This window comes from Mobula birostris, chromosome 5 (genome assembly GCF_030028105.1).
Source record: "Mobula birostris isolate sMobBir1 chromosome 5, sMobBir1.hap1, whole genome shotgun sequence".
Classification (NCBI taxonomy): domain Eukaryota; kingdom Metazoa; phylum Chordata; class Chondrichthyes; order Myliobatiformes; family Myliobatidae; genus Mobula; species Mobula birostris.
In genome coordinates this window covers 112760350-112776365 of record NC_092374.1, presented here as the reverse complement: position 1 = coordinate 112776365, position 16016 = coordinate 112760350, and the positions used below count along the sequence as shown (strand labels likewise).

The window sequence follows — 16016 nt, the reverse complement described above, 5'->3', positions numbered from 1 at the left end:
GAGATTTGCAGCATGGGCATCTGCTGGTCTTCCATAAAACCTTGCCCAGGCCTGCGCCCTGGAGAGTGAAGACTAACCAGGCGCAGATCCATGGTCTCGCAAGACTAACGGATGCCTTTATTTATTTATATTATGTGCTGTTGGATGTTATTTAGAATGTTCGTGCAAGTTCTTGTTAAAAGTCTTTGCTGCATTTTTTGTATTCCTCTCCATTCTGAAGAGAACTGAAAAATGTAAACCAAGTTTATCTTTCTGTCATTTGTCTTTCTGACACATATTTATTTAATCCTCATTGTTTCATTTTGTGCTTATATAAGTGATTTTTCTGAACTCATTTTTAGTTGATTTGTATTTTTATTCTGGCCACTTTTCATTTCTAGCAATGTTACTTTGATTTTATTCACTGATTTTTAAGCAGTCACTAAAATACTTTGTGTAAAACATCTTACTGTACCAATCTATCAGTCCTCAACATTCTTGGCTACTAGGGTGAGGCACAATGCAAACCTGATGTGTGTCACCTCCTACTCTGTGTGCGTTGTAGATTTCCAATTTCAGGTAGCCCCCGTCTAATCCACTTCTGGTTCTTCCCCATGTGGGTTACATCTGCACTGCCTCAGATTTCAATGCCTGCATCCTTCCCAACTGTCACCCACCTGCCTCTGTCTTTCTCCCCCCCTACCCACCCAGCTCATCATCCTTCACACCTCCTTAGTCCACCTGCCACCTCCCAGCCCCCCTCCCTTTTATACTGGCTGTCTTCCCTTTTCGCTCTCAGTCCTGACGCAGAGCATCAAACCGAAGCATAGACAATTTGTCTGTTTGGCTCACTGAGTTCCTCTGGCAGTTTGTATATTGTCCCAGATTTCTTTGCATTCTCTTGTGTCTCCCCTACTGTAAGTATCTTGTAATTATCTATACGACAGGAGCAAGTTGGTGGGATAATGCTTGCCTTATTAATCTAATAAACATTATGGCTCAGAGAGATGGTCTATTTCTTCTCCCCACTAATCCCAATCGCAGCAGGATTTTTTTTGTGGAATTGACTCATTTAAAATGAAGAAAGATAATGAATGAATTAGGTTGTACATATGGTATTAATAAATTTGTTGCACCAAAATGTCACCAACCCCAGCACAGAATTACCAACAAGCACAGAAATAATGGACTTTTGGTCTAATATCTGGTCAAACAGAGTGATGCAGAATCAAAAAGCAAGCTGGTTAGGGAGGAACACAGGAATGAAGAAATACAAATACCTGAAGTTACAATGTATATCCTGAAAGAGGTTATAAAAAACACCCACAACTGAAGAAGTACTGGCTGTGATAATATTCATAATTATTGGGATAAAAATTAACTTGCCTTCATCCCTACCTATTAATGGATATTAACAATTTTCTTAAAAATCCTGAAGAAGTGCCTGAATTCATGACAGAAGGTAAAACATATCTTTTACCTGAAGGGGAAATCACAAAAGATCCATCAAAATATCATCCTATTACCTGTTTGTAAACTATATTTAAAATTATAACATCATGTATCCTGCAACTGATCACCACTCACTTAGATAACCACAATATACTTATAGAAGAGCAAAAAGGATGCTGTAAGAATATGAAAGGATGTAAAAAAACATCTGATAAGAGATTCCATAATTCTAGATCAAGCCAGGCAGAAAAGCAGAAAGCTTTCAGGTTGCTATATTGACTACCAAAAGGCATTTGACTCTGTGCCACACTCATTCTTAATATATATAAACTGCACCCAATACTTGTGAAATTCCTGCACCAGCTGATGAAGTATGGGAGTACTGTAATCACCCTATCGATTAACAACCAAAAAAGAACAGCCACTGTTATTAAAATAACTTGAGGCACTAAAGGCCACCTGGTTCTGTCTAGCTTTAAACTCACTCTCTAATTTACTGAATTGGAAAAAAATTTGGGCATCAAATCAGAAACAATGCAATAAGCTATACCTTAATGCACCTTCTATACATGCTCCTTTATCAATTAAGCTAAAACAATTAATTTAAATAATAGAACTATTTTCAAAAGATGAGAGGCATTGATCGTGTGGATAGTCAGAGGCTCTTTTCCCAGGGCTGAAATGGTTGCCACAAGAGGACACAGGTTTAAGGTGCTGGGGAGTAGGTACAGAGGAGATATCAGGGGTAAGTTTTTTACTCAGAGAGTGATGAGTGCATGGAATGGGCTGCCGTCAACAGTGGTCTCTTTTAAGAGACTTGGATAGGTACATGGAGCTTAGAAAAATGGAGGGCCTAGTAATTTCTGAGGTAGGGACATGTTCGGCACAACTTTGTGGGCCAAAGAGCCTGTATTGTGCTGTAGGTTTTCTATCTTTCTATGTTTCTGTGAAAGATATAAACATAAACTTTGGACTTGATAAATGCAGAACGTTAAACATAAAGAAATGTGCAATGGAGCTAATAGAATACAAAACAGAGCAGCAGGATACAATACAACCGATGGATGAATATGATCTGGGATCATATCCTAGTGTCTGGGATAGCAACAAGCAAAGAAAATAAATCAAAGTGCGATAAAGGAAAAAACATTTGACAGAATCAAGGCTTAAGAAAATCAACCAAATTAAAAATATAACAAAGTCAATAAACATATTTGTTATGCCCATATTAACATATTCTCTTGGCATAATATCTTGGTCTGGAACTGATCTGGAAAATTTACAAAGAAAAATAAGAACAAATGACAAATTTCAGAAAACATTATGTACATTTGAATGTGCTTAGATTGAGACTACCTAGGACAGAGGGGGAAAAGGAATAAAGGACATTGAAAATCTACACAACCGTCAGATAAAACTTCTAAGGATATATTTTCATCAATGAAAACAGGAATCAGCACTCTACACAAGCATATGCAATTCTGATAAGAGGTACACATTACTAAACTGAAATGAGAGCACAATCCAGAAAAATGAGGACAGTATCATAATTGAAGGAAAAGTTAACCAATGGAAGAGCACGACCCTCCATGGAAAACATCCCCATGACCTGAGCAGACTAGGTGTCGACAAGGAAGTGTTGACTGCCTGGCTCAGAGTTGGAGATCTCTTCCCAGAAACAGAAGGATTCCTTGTGGCAAGACAGGACCAGGTGGTTAACACAAAAAATGATCAAAAATACATAATAAAAGACCAACAAATTCAAGACATTAAATGTAGAAAATGTGGAGAAAAAGCAGAAACAATCCAACATATTGAAGGATCTCATAGCAGTTTAACACAATCTGATTACTTACACAGGCACTACCAAGTGGCAAACATCACTCACCAAAATCTTGCTTTAAAATACAAACTCATAAATGAAATCGCACCTTACTGTAAATATAAGCCTGATCCAGTTTTAGAGTCAGAATCCCACAAATTATATTATGACTGATCAGTTATTACAGAAGGACAATTCAAAATAACCATCTGGATATAATAACACAGGATAAGCAAGCAACAATGAGTTATTTAGTAGATATAGCCATTCCAAACATGCATAACTTAAATAAATCAGTAAGTGAAACACACCAGAAATATGCTGAATTAAAAGAGGAAATTGCATGACTTTGAAACATGAACAGGGTATAGATTCTCCCAATAATAGTATCTACAACTGATGTCATCCCAAAGTCACTACACAATAGCATTAAACAATTAGAGCTACACGGCAATATTTATGTAAATCTTCAGAAAACCACAATACTAAACACCACTAGAATAGTCTGAAAGTTCCTAGCAATTGAGAAATGAGGTTTCATCAGCTTGAGCTGAGACAAAATAAACTGCAATAATAATCATAGTAGCTTTGTTAATATAGCACCTTTCATGCATTAAGATGCAGGCTGAAAGTGCTTTACATAGATTGTAAAAAATAGATCAATATAGTCATTAAAATACAAACATATTAAAATACGTGAACATCAGAGGTGCTTCTGAAAGATTTTAGCAATCTTAAAATCATTGCTGGAGGGGATTAAGGCTTTAACTTTTATATGTAAAATGTTTCTGCGTTATCAATGACAAGAATCCAAAACTAGTCTTGTGTCTCCATGTTGTATTAATCTGTTTCCTGCTTCTTTTAACTCTGGATGTCTCAACAGGCTTTCTCACAATATTGCTTTGAGCCACATCCAGTTGAAGAATCTGTTCTTCTTTGCCTTTCTGAGAATGTCCTCATCCCCATGTTATACTTCCTCACTGTAAGGAACCATGGTACTGAGTTCAATTGACCACAACATGACAAAGTAATGCAGTTTTTGTTTATGCATGTGCATTATTACAAAGGTTTATTGTGCCATTTTTGATATTATTTGCCTTTAAATCTGTAAAGACCTCATGTAATTCTGTTTTAAAATCTTTTGGTTGTAGAGATTGATCATTAAGGACCTTTACTGGTTAACCAATGATAATTTGTATGTCTCATTGCCTAACCTTTCTTTTTCAATCTGGTGTAGGGATTAGCATTTACAGCTGGTACACACGCTGTCTTCATTGAGCTATACTGGCATCCAGGCCTCTTACTGCAGCAGAAGATCGAGCTCACTGTATAGAGTAGTGTCGTTCAGTTCACATTCATTATCTCATTGCCAAAGGAACACAGGGCTCATTCATGTGGAGCATGCTGAAGTGTAGGGTATGTTTTCAATGACAGATAGTTGAGTATTTATATAATAGAAACATGTTGAGATGAAGAAATACATTCAGTCCAGTGTTCTGGGGGCTTGATCTTTTGAGAGCATAGTCTATTGTATACTTTTCACCAAAGTTCTTCATTTTATTTTCCCTCTCAAGTGTATATCTAACTCTTCTTGAAAGTTGGCATTAATTCTGTTTCCACCATATTTTCAGATAGTGCTTTCCAGATTCTCCCATCTGAAAAAAAAAATCCTTCCCTCTGGTTCTTTTTGAATTTGTTGTAAATTTTCTCCTTGGCTCCTAATGATCTGGCAGCAGACAAATTTTTTTTAGTTACTCGATGAAAGCCCAGCTATAGCACCTCTGTTACACTTGAAGCTCCCGTTAACAAGAGCCCTGATGAATTTGAGACTAGAGAGGCTAATTATATATGAGGTTTAGAGAGGTGCAATATTAACAATACTGTTCAGCTAATAATCTGCTACAAACTCTTGTCCTCCCTATTGCTGTAAACAGCTATGGCAGGAATTTGGCATGATCTGTTGGCGTCCCATGGTGTAGGTGTAGAGAGGCAGTTGTTGGGTGATTCAGCACATGGGGAAAGGCTGCCCAGTACTGAGATGTGGACCACTGCATTGCACCCTGGTTGGCACAGTGAGCGTAGGACCGGACAGCCCCTGCTCTAATCTGCTCAGATTCTAGGATGGTGGAAGCTCCTGTATTCTCTTTACTTCTCTGCATTCTCCAATTTAGAGATTTCTCCATGGTAACAAGCTTACTTGCCAGCAATCACTGTTGAACGTTGCCATAGAGAAATCTCCAAGCTGGGAGGACTGTTCAGTGAAACAAAGATAGGGAGAGACAGCAGCTTTCAACACATCCAGCATGTTTCTGGCACAGCAGTACGCTGTCTTGCGAGTATCTATTGAAGCATCAGGGCAACGTGTCTGTGAGTGTTTGGACTAAAGGACCAGGGGCACTATCAAATCAGGTAGTGCTAAGCTGGTGATCATTGTAATTCCCTCTGATCCTTTTGGCTTTGAGGCAAACTATCTCTGTTTCTTTAAAGTCTTCACAAACATGTATTCGCTCTACACTGCTACCAATCTGATTTATCTCTTTTGCACTTTCTCCAAGATCTTGACATTATTGCAAAAGTGTCAGATCTGCCATTGCAGACAATCTGGCTTAATCAGTGATTAACCAAGTTGTAATATTACATGATTCTTGCTTTTATATATTCCCCCCCTATGTAAAAGCCAAACATGCTCTATTCTGACATGTTTTCAATTTGACAGTCCACCTTATGATGTTTGTTACCTGTGACCCTCCCAGATCTTTGTACTTGCACAAACTATAAAAGAGTAAAATTTGTAATACCTTTGGACGTAGTGAGACCCAATTAAAACAGTCACGGGACACAAATCTTTTGGGGATGGTGGAGGCAATGCTTGAGTAGGAAGCGTGAAGATGCTTGAGATGGAAGAGTGAATTAAAATGAAACCCAGCTATAGTTGTTGGAAATCGGAAGGAAAATAAATGTTAAAAATACTCAGCAGGTCAGGCAGCAGCTGTAGAAAGGGAAGCAGTTAATGTTTCAGATTGGGGCTGTTCTTCAAAATGTTTCTTGAGGATGTGTTCAGGAAGATCCCTGATCCATGCTGCCTGCGTTCCTAAGTGTTTCCAGCAATTTCCGTTCTCTTCCTATTGTGCATGAATGAATCATGCAGACACTTGTAACACCTTTGTAGTTCTTGTCTTATCTTGTGTGGCTGGTCGCCGCACTCTTCATGAGAAAAGTCAAATTACGTAGCACTACACCAGGTGCTAGTAGACCATCAGAAGCTCTAGGTTTTGGAAGGAGGCAGTGAATAGAAAACACACACTTCTGGAGGTAAATTTTGTTTATAAAAAATAGCAAGTTATACAAGATATTTACATGAGTAAGAACAATTCAAAATTCCAACGTTCTGTCTTAGGTTCTAAGTCTCAGATATCAAATGAAAACCAAATTCCCCGTTTAGTTAGAATCAGTGAGATTCGTTAGAATAACCTTTGTTACTCCAATTTCTCCAAGTAATTAGATCTAATGTTACTCCCTATTTAAAGGTTTAGAGACTAACAATTGCCTTTCTATTTATCCCTAGTTAGTTAGGAAACTAATTAATTCCTATTCTTATGTACAGGTGTCCCCTGCTTTACGAAAGTTCGCTTTACGCCACTTCGCTTTTACGAAAGACTTACATTAGTACCTGTTTTCGCTAACCGAAAGAAATCCGAAGAGGATTTTCACTTTTACGAAAAAAGGCACCCGCTTTAAACTTGTGTTTACCCTAAGAAAGACCACCATGACCGTGAAGCCTTGCACTTTCTACAAATTTTTTTCTACAAATCAGTTTTGGCTAAATCTTCCGGATTCTGTTAAGTGAAACTACACTGTACATACATTATTTCTACTTTATATAGGCTGTGTACTTATCATATCATCCCTGCTTTTACTATATGCTAGTGTTATTTTAGGTTTTATGTGCTATTTGGTATGATTTGGTATGTTATTTTTTGGGTCTGGGAATGCTCAAAAATGTTTCCCATATAAATTAATGGTAATTGCTTCTTCGCTTCACGCCATTTCAGCTTACGAAAGGTTTCATAGGAACGCTCTACATTCGGATAGCGGGGGAAACCTGTATTATGGTTAATTTCAGTTTCACTTCAGGTCAGTATGTTTACAAATTAAAATTCAACATCAAAAAAATATATATATACAGTTTAACTCCTTTCATGACAAATTCTCCAACATCACAACTTCTAAACAAAGTAAGTTTCATTCAGTCACTTATCAAAGTCTTTGCAAAAATAATCAGTTCTTCCAGAAACTCAAATTCAGATTCTTCGAAAGAGAAATAAAATTATTAAATCCTCTACGTTAATTCATTCCTGCGCTGGTTCTTCGATCTCGGGCGGCTTGCCATCTTGTTTCTCGGTTTGTTGGATGAAATGGTGGGTCATCCATAGAAAGTCAATTCACAATACTTACACAAAAGAAATCTGACCTCTATACAACAGGATTACAAATTTAAGTTTTTATACACATTCTATTTTCTATTTCAAGGTAACTCAATATCACATTGTCACTTCCAAATATTTCTCAGTAACAACATTTCTGAACATATTTCACACGCAAATTAACATTTGGAACAGTAAGTGTGTTTTAACCCACCAAATCTCCTGGTGTCATTTAACAGAACTAATTCCCAGTTACACGGTAGAGATCTTAGACACTGTCCCTGCTGATATTATCTCGCTATAGCTGGTGCTCGTTATAGCTGCAGCTTTCAATATATCTTTTATTGATATCGTCTCTCCTCCAGGGGTTTCTACCCTAAGGATTTCTAGTAAGTAGGGTAGAGATATTAGCTAATAACTCCACTTTTTCGTGTTGACGTTTTTAACTCTACTTTTAACAGTTTTTATCTTTAGTTAGTTTTGATAGTTTGCTGAGTTTTGGTCACTTGTCCATGCCTCATTCTCACGTAGCTTTTCTTCCCCCCCCAAGTTCTGTTTTTTAAAAATTTTGGTAAACCTCGTTTTCATCCCTCCACAGGTAGAGCTTTCTGACATTACACCTTTGGATTTAATTAACCTGGTTTACATATTCCACCCCCCACCCCGTGTTACTGTTAGCCCATGAAGAGCTAACCAGCATAATCGCACTTTCTTTAATTAGGTTCCTGGTTTTGCAGGTCACAGCTCTTCAGTTTCACAACCAACTACATGTTAAATGTGATGAAGTTTTCAGCTGCTACCATCCTTTTAATCAGAGCGTTCTAACCCCCAGTGAGAGAATCAATGCGTTCCATGATTGAATCAGAATCAGAATCAGGTTTATTATCACCGGCATGTGTCATGAAATTTGTTAACTTAGCAGTAGCAGTTCGATGCAATACGTAATATAGTAAAAAAATAAAATAATGAATAAATAAGTAAATCAATTACAGTATACATATATTGAATAGATTAAAAATTGTGCAAAAACCAGAAATAATATATATTAAAAAAATGAGGTAGTGTTCATGGGTTCAATGTCCATTTAGGAATCGGATGGCAGAGGGGAAGAAGCTGTTCCTGAATCGCTGAGTGTGTGCCTTCAGGCTTCTGTACCTCCTACCTGATGGTCACAATGAGAAAAGGGCATGCCCTGTGTGTTGGCGGTCCTTAATAACAGACGCTGCCTTTCTGAGACACCGCTCCTTGAAGATGTCCTGGATACTTTGTAGGCTACTACCCAGAATGGAGACGACTATATTTACAACCCTCTGCAGCTTCTTTCAGTCCTCTGCAGTAGCCCCCCCCCCAATACCAAACAGTGATGCAGCCTGTCAGAATGCCTCTCCACGGTGGAGCAGACTCGATGGGCCAAATGGCCTAATTCTGTTCCTATGTTTTATGGTCTTATGGTCTAATGTTCTACCCCCCAGTGGGAGAATCATAGTGTTCCCGCCCCCAGTGGGAAAATCTGTGTGTTCTGGACCCCAGAGAGAGAATCAGTGTGCTGCAGTCCCCGGTGGGGGGGGGGGGAGAGGAGAGGAATCAGTGAGTTCCAGTCTCCAGTGTGAGAATCAGTATGCTCCAGCCCCCAGTAGGAGAGTTGGTGTGTTTTAGAACCAGTGTGAGAGTCAGTGTGTTCCAGTCCCCGGGGGGGGGGGGGGGAATCGGTGTGTTCCAGTCTCCAGTGGGAGAATCAACGTGTTCTAGACCCCAGTGGGAGAGTCAGTGTGTTCTGGACTCCAGAGAGAGAATCAGCGTTCTCCAGCCCCCAGAGAGAGAATCAGTGAGTTCCAGTCTCCAGTGGGAGAATCAACGTGTTCTAGACCCTAGTGTGAGAGTCAGTGTGTTCCAGCCCCCAGTGGGAGAATCAGTGAGTTCCAGTCTCCAGTGGCAGAATCAGTGTGTTCTAGACCCCAGTGGGAGAATCAGTGAGTTCCAGTCTCCAGTGGCAGAATCCGTGGTTCTAGACCCCAGTGTGAGAATCAGTGAGTTCCAGTCTCCAGTGGGAGAATCAGTGTGTTCTAGACCCCAGTGGCAGAATCCGTGTGTTCTAGACCCCAGTGTGAGAATCAGTGAGTTCCAGTCTCCAGTGGGAGAATCAACGTGTCCTAGACCCCAGTGTGAGAATCAGTGAGTTCCAGTCTCCAGTGGGAGAATCAACGTGTTCTAGACCACAGTGTGAGAATCAGTGAGTTCCAGTCTCCAGTGGGAGATTCAATGTGTTCTAGAACCCAGTGTGAGAATCAGTGTGTTCTAGACCCCAGTAAGAGAATCGGTGTGTTCTAGACTCCAGTGGGAGAGTTGGTGTGTTCTAGACCCCAGTGAGAGAATCACTGTGTTCTAGATCCCAATGGGAGAATCAGTGTGTACTAGTTCCCAGTGTGAGAATGTGTGGGTTCCAGCCACCAGTGAGAGAATCAGTCTGTTCCTGCCCCCACTGGGACAGTTAGTGTTTTCTAGACCCCAGTGGGAGAATGTTTTTCTCATTTTCTCATTTCTTGTACCATTTAATTTAGATGAATGTTTCTGGTTTTTGATTTCTTAGTCAAAATAGAGCCTTCCCATTTAACATTATACTTAATTCTCTGGCTAAGGTTGGGTGAGTAGGAATAGAAAATAATCAAGAGAAGAAAATGCTGAAAATGCACAGCAGGTCAGGCTATATTGCTCTGTTTGGCTATATTGACTCTGTTCTTCTTCACAGATGTGGCCTGACCTAATACTTCCAAAGTCTTCTATCTTTATTTTATTTTATTTTAGACATTGCTTTTCACTGGACTGTGTGGTGCAGTTAAAACAGAAAGCAGCAAATACTGGACTGGAAGTGTGATATTTGACTGCACGCAGCATAAGGAATAAAATGGACGATCTTGAAATTCAGCTATTGATTGGCAAATATGCCATTTTGACCATCTCTGAAACTTGGCTAAAGGATGGCTGCCATTGGGAGCTGAACATCCAAGGATATACAGTGTATCAGAAAGATAGGTTAGTAGGCAGAGGGGGTGGTATGGCCCTGTGTATAAGAAATAATATTAAATCATTGGAAAGAGATGACATAGAATCAGAGGGTGTAGAGTCTCTATGAGTTGAGTAAGAAATGACAAGGGTAAAAGGACCCTAATGGCAGTTGTATACAGGCCTCCAAACAGCAGCCAGGATGTGGATTGCAAATTACAGCAGGAGATAGAAAAGCCGTGTCAGAAAGGCAATGCCATGATAATCGTTGGAGATTTTAACATGAAAGTGGATTGGGAAAACCAGGCCAGTACTGGACCTCATTGGAGAGAATTTGTAGAATGTCTAAGGGACAGCTTTTTAGAACAGCTTGTTGTTGAGCCCACTAGGGGATCGGCTGTGCTGGATTGGGTGTTGTGCAATGATCTGGAGGCGAAAAGAGGGCTTAGGGTTATGGAACGCTTAGGGAACAGTGATCACAATATGATTGAGTTCACATTGAAATTTGAGAGGGAAAAAGTAAAATCCAATGTGTCGGTATTTCAGTGGAATAAAGGAAATTACAATGGCATGAGAGGGGAACTGGCTGAAGTTGACTGGAAAGGGACATATGCAAGAAGGATAGGTTTGGCATCTGATTCTCCACCACATAGGCCGTAGCTGCCCAGCGGTCAGCCAACTTATGCTTTCCAGGTAGCCCCAAATTCTTTATGAGAACTCGATTTCCCAGCATGAGTTGGAAGAACCTAACCTTTTGATCATACCTCCTCTTATTCCTTTGATTCTACTTGGCAGCCATGACCCCAGCTAATTTATAAGTCTTTTTCAACTCTCTTCTCATGTCAGACACATACTTCAGATAAGTCTTCTGTGGTAGGTCACCCTGGTCAGCCCCAAAACAAAAGCCAATGGGCAATCTCGCCTCGCGCACAAACAACAGATAATATGGCGAGTACCCAGTAGCTTCATTTCGTGTATAGTTGTAACAGTGAACCAGATGCCCTATATATTGACTCCGCCTGCTCTTCTTGCTGATCTCCAGGGTCCCAAGCATGTCTAGCAAGGTCCGATTAAACCTCTCTGGCTGGGGATCACCCTGTGGGTGATAGGGTGTGGTCCTTGACTTCTCGACTTCAAGCATGACGAGTAACTCATGGATGAGTCTGCTCTCGAAATCCCATCCCTGGTCACTATGTATCCTCCTGGGAAGGCCATAGTAAATGAAATGCTTCTCCCATAACACCTTTGCCACTGTAGTCGCCCTCAGGTCCTTGGTAGGAAAAGCCTGAATGTATCTAGTGTAATGATCCATGATGACTAAGACATTCGCCGTGTTGCTGGCATTGGGTTCTATTGATGGGAAATCCATACACACCAGGTCCAGGGGCCCTGCACTCTGCAACTGGGACAAGGGAGATGCTCGCATAGGCAGTGTCTTCCGCTGTATTCATCGAACGCATGACTTGCAGTATCCTTCAACCTCCGACTTCATTCGGGGCTAGTAAAACTGGTCTCTGAGCAATCCATAGGTCTTTTCCACCCCCAAGTGTCCAGAATCATCATGACGTGATTTCAACGCCATCCTCTGATACTCAGGCAGGCCAGCACGTCTTCAATCCTCAGGACAATATACTGGTCAGGGACCGTGTGCCTGTTCAGAGTCCTATAGCCCACACACGTCCGTACCTTCCCATTCTTCTTTCGGGCCACTACTATTGGGGACGCATAGGGGCTTCAGGACTCGGTGATGATCCCAGCTTACTTTGACTATATGGTTAGTAAAGAAAGCAAAAAAACAGAAAAAGAGCCTATTCACGAAACAGTCTATTGTGCAAGGTTGGAGCTCACTGATAAGCTGGTTGTGCACACTGACCTCCTCCGATTGTCGCTGACCTCCGGACCCTCACTCAAAGTCCACTCTGTCCAGCGGTCTATCATCTCTCTCCATACGTGTCTTCCATCCTCATCTCTCCCCGGCAAGAGACTGCGAAAATCTCTCTTCCAGACTCACAAGAAAGAACAACATTTCTCTGATTGGATGGCCCCACCATTCCAAACCCGGTTATCTCTGGTCATAACCCAAACATTGCTGCTACAGAGAAACCATTATATTAGCAGTGAAACCTATGTTACATCGTAATCAGAGATGTAGAGATGGCAGAGGAACTGAATGCATATTTTGCATCAGTCTTCACAGTAGAAGATGTTTGTAGTATACCGGACATTCAAGAGTGTCAGGAAAGTGAAGTTTGTGCAGTGAAAATTACAACTGAGAAGGTGCTCAGGAAGCTTGATGGTCTGAGGGTGGATAAATTTCCTGGAGCTGATGGAATGCACCCTCAGGTTCTGAAGGAAATAGGTGGAGAGATTGCAGAGGCATTAACAATGATCGTTCAAGAATCGATAGATCCTGGTATTGTACTGGATGACTGGAAAATGCAAATGTTACTCTGCTATTTAAGAAGGGTGGGAGGCAGCAGGAAGGAAGTTATAGACCTGTTAGCCTGACATCGGTGGTTGGGAAGTTGTTGAAATCGATTGTTAGGGATGAGATTACAGAATAGCTGGAGACACATCACAAGATAGAGCAAAGCCAGCATGATTTCCTGAAAGGAAAATCCTGCCTGACAAATCTAGTGCAATTCTTTGAGGAAATTACAAGCAATGTGGACAAAGGAGATGCAGCCGACGTGGTGTACTTGGATTTCCAGAAGGCCTTTGACAAGGTGCCACACATGAGGCTGATTAGCAAGATAAGAACCCATGGAATTACAGGGAAGTTATCAGTGTGGGTGGAGCTTTGGCTGATTGACAGAAAACAGAGAGTGGGAATAAAGGGATCCTATTCTGGCTGGCTGCCGGTTACCAGTGGAGTTCCACAGGGGTTGGTGTTGGGACCGCTGCTTTTTACGATGTATGTCAATGATTTGGACTCTGGGATTAATGGATTTGTGGCTAAATTTGCCGATGATACAAAGATAGGTGGAGGAGCGGGTAGTGCTGAGGAAACAGAGAGCCTGCAGAGAGACTTAGATAGTTTCGGGGAATGGGTAAAGAAGTGACAAATGAAGTACAATGTTGGAAAGTGTATGGTCATGCACTTTGGTGGAAGAAATAAATGGACAGACTATTATTTAGATGGGGAGAGAATTCAAAATGCAGAGATGCAAAGGGACTTGAGAGTCCTCGTGCAAAATAACCTAAAGGTTAACTTAGAGTACTGTGTGCAGTTTTGGGCTCCTTATTTTAGAAAGGATATACTGACATTGGAGAGGGTTCGGAGAAGATTCACGAGAATGATTCCAGGAGTGAAAGGGTTATCATATGAGGAATAGACGTCTGACAGCTCTTGGGCTGTATTCCCTGGAGTTCAAGAGAATGAGGGGGGATTTCATAGAAACAGTCCGAATATTAAAAGACATGAACAGATTAGATTTGGCAAAATTATTTCCCATGATAGGGGAGTCCAGGACAAGAGGGCACGACTTCAGGATTGAAGCTTGTCCATTTAGAACAGAAATTACTTTAGTCAGAGGGTGGTAAATCTATGGAATTTGTTGCCATGAGTGACTGTGGAGGCCAAGTCATTGGGTGCATTTAAGGCAGAGATAGATAGGTTCTTGATTAGCCAGGGCATTAAAGGGTATGGGGAGAAGGCAGGGGAGTGGGGCTGACTGGGAGAATTGAATCAGCCCATGATTGAATGGCGGAGCACACTCGATGGGCCGAATGGCTTACTTTTGCTCCTATATCTTATGGTCTTATATTTGTGGGGAAAGAAGTACAGATAATATGTGAGGTTAAAGACCCTATGTCAAAACATTCGGACTAAAAGGCCAACCTGAAATTTTGGCTCTGTTTCCTTTTCCACAGATGTGGCCTGACCTGATACTTCCAACGTTTTCTATTTTTATTTCAGATATTGCTTTTCACTGAAGGGCGAATGGAGGCAGGAATGTGTCAGCAGGCTGGATGCCAGTGAAGATCATGTAGCCACTGGATCAATGAGAAAGGATGGTTTACCTTTGTCACAGACATGTAGGATGCTGTTAGTGACATTGAACCGGAGAGTGGGAAACTCTCACATAATGGTAAGTTTGAAGAGGATATTAAAAGTAATTAGATGGAAGTGAGAAGAAGATATGAGTTCAATGCTTCGGCAATGTGGGATGTGAAACAGAGTCCCATCTGGAATGGATTTGTTAAGTAAAGTTAAGGAAGCAGAAAAGAAATGCATTGGCTGCCTCGTTCATAATGAGAAATAAACTATCATTTTGGCAGTAATTACGGAGAAGGTGAGCAAGGAAATTAAGACTATTTATATTAGAGGAAGGAACCCAGGACTATCTCCTGTGTACAGCATATATCTAGGGAATACTAGAAGATCTTTGATCTGTATCCATTTTGGTCATTAACAGACCTCTGACTTTCATGATGCTCATGTTTGTTTGCCTGAGATATAAGGGAGTGGAGTTGAAACCCAGTTAGGGACAATATCAACTAAGAAAAAACAGAGGCTGTTACTGAGGACCAACAAACAACCAAAGAAGTTGAACATGGCGTGGAGCTGATCAGCGAAGGCAGGAATGTTGAGGTAAGCTGAGTGCTGGAAGCTAGGAGGTTGGGATGTATAAAGTGGATTGCAAGTAAATCGGGAGGGATCTTTCCTTTCAGGAACAAGCACAGAAAACAGTTGTTTTGGAAGGGAAAGAGGTCATGTGGGTGGAGAGTGATGCAAAGGGAGTAATCATAAGTAACCTCAACCAGCAAAGACAGCGACGTTAGACTGTTGTTTGGAACCATAGAACCATAGAACACTACAGCACAGAAAACAGGCCATTCGGCCCTTCTAGTCTGTGCCAAAATTTTATTCCGCTAGTCCCATTGACCTGCACCCAGTCCATAACCCTCCAGGCCTCTCCCATCCATGTATCTATCCAATTTATTCTTAAAACTTAAGAGTGAGCCCGCATTTACCACGTCAGATGGCAGCTTGTTCCACACTCCCACCACTCTCTGAGTGAAGAAGCTCTCCCTAATGTTCCTCCTAAATCTTTCCCCTTTCACCCTAAAGCCATGTCCTCTTGTATTTATCTCTCCTAATCTAAGTGGAAAGAACCTGTTCGCATTTACTCTGTCTATACCCCTCATAATTTTGTAAGCCTCTATCAAATCTCCCCTCATTCTTCTATGCTCCAAGGAATAAAGTCCTAACCTGTTCAATCTTTCCCTGTAACTCAACTCCTGAAGACCCGGCAACATCCTAGTAAATCTTCTCGGCACTCTTTCAACCTTACTGATATCCTTCCTATAGTTAGGCGACCAGAACAGCACACAAT

At 41.0% G+C, this 16016-nt stretch overlaps 1 pseudogene; it reads left to right on the top strand.

The window, feature by feature from the left end:
• Positions 1-10434, top strand: part of LOC140198397 (DNA annealing helicase and endonuclease ZRANB3-like) — a 64383-nt pseudogene extending 53949 nt beyond the window's left edge.
• The last annotated feature ends 5582 nt before the right edge of the window (positions 10435-16016 follow it).